The sequence below is a fragment of the Drosophila subobscura genome, chromosome E (genome assembly GCF_008121235.1).
Source record: "Drosophila subobscura isolate 14011-0131.10 chromosome E, UCBerk_Dsub_1.0, whole genome shotgun sequence".
Taxonomy (NCBI): domain Eukaryota; kingdom Metazoa; phylum Arthropoda; class Insecta; order Diptera; family Drosophilidae; genus Drosophila; species Drosophila subobscura.
In genome coordinates, this window is record NC_048531.1 from 10670712 (window position 1) to 10671676 (window position 965).

General features: G+C 46.8%; 1 non-coding gene across 1 annotated transcript; it reads right to left on the minus strand.

Moving 5' to 3' along the window:
- Nucleotides 1-208: 208 nt before the first annotated feature.
- Nucleotides 209-280, minus strand: Trnaa-ugc. The gene has a single exon. It is a non-coding gene; the product is annotated as a tRNA-Ala (tRNA).
- Nucleotides 281-965: the final 685 nt, after the last annotated feature.

The window sequence follows — 965 nt, forward strand, 5'->3', positions numbered from 1 at the left end:
ATACATACATATGTATGCACACATTTACATACATACCTATGAATTGTCTGTAAATGGATATTTGAATATATTTTGCTTCGGGGCTGTCTGCCATGATTTTTTCTTCCGTTTTAGGTTTTCGCATACCTTCAAGATGTTTGACTCCACACATTTTCTGTGCTTTGTGGAGTTGGGTAATTTGGTTAAAAAAATACAAAAAAAGAATACTTGGAGATGCCGGGGATTGAACCCGGGGCCTCTCACATGCAAAGCGAGCGCTCTACCACTGAGCTACATCCCCATGGTAAACCGCGTCCCACAATGGCTCGCAAGCCACTCCAATTTCTGGGCGATCTCAATTCGCGAATTTTAAAACAAGAAAACATAACTACGCCACTCCCCCCTGCCTCCCTTGAACCAACGAAAATGTGCTTGGCCCATTGATAAATAACTGTCATTATGCAAACTCTAACTGAAACCGATTTTCCCATGGCTCCATGCAGATCACTTCAATTGCAACGACTTCAGCTCTGGTTATAAATAAAAATTAATGCATTTAAATAAATTTAGTGCCCCAGGGCACGAAGGAGGGGGATACACCAGCGATACCCCTACTTAGCATATGTATCTCTATTCGGTATCATATTCGCCTATCTGTCTGTGGCCAGCCGTGCCTGGGGGTAGGCATTTAGCAAAGTGTCAGTTGTGCACAAGGTTAGGCATTAGAGGCGTCCCACGTCGCCGTCGGGCGGTTGAGTGGGTGGCTGACTGGCTGACTGCCTGGCTGCCTGGGCTATGGGGCTTAATTAATTTGGTGCAACTTTTTGCACGGACCGATCTGGTGGCCGTGCCCATAGTCAATTGCAACTTGGTCAATGTGCGCATACATCAAGACAATCGACTGATTGGCAGCTCGCATACATTACGCAAAGCCAAAGCCATAGCCAAAGCCAAAGCCGGGACTGGGGGCCGGGCCATGCCTGGAC